The following is a 437-nucleotide window of genomic DNA, read 5'->3' as shown; positions in this document are numbered from 1 at the left end:
TTCCCCCCCTTTTTTTTTTTTTTTTTCCCCTCCTGTTATTTTATTTGTTCCTTTTCCTGAAAAACCCACTGAGACTGATTGGATAATTCACCAAACTTAAGGAGCAGTGTCAGGTTGGTTTTTAGCACCAGGAATGATTTTTTTTATGCAGCCCCTGCATACCATGAGAGCTCAACACTGAGCAAGCACACACTTCTCCCGTCCCTCTAATGAAGAGGCAGCGCAGCAGTACACAGGGGAAATAATTTCATTAAAAAAAAACATTTCCACAAGCAGGGGAATTGTCCTCGTGTTGTCTCTGTTGGTTTTCCCCTTGTTCTTCTGCAAGACTTCAAATTAAGCTGCCCATGAGAAAGGCAGCACAGTTAATCACAGAATCCTAGAGTGGGTCGGGTTGGGAGGGACTAAAATATCATCTTATTCCAGTCCCTGCCATG

Source organism: Corvus brachyrhynchos, unplaced genomic scaffold, assembly GCF_000691975.1.
Source record: "Corvus brachyrhynchos isolate BGI_N302 unplaced genomic scaffold, ASM69197v1 scaffold220, whole genome shotgun sequence".
NCBI classification, from domain to species: Eukaryota; Metazoa; Chordata; class Aves; order Passeriformes; family Corvidae; genus Corvus; species Corvus brachyrhynchos.
This window is presented reverse-complemented; position numbering follows the sequence as displayed.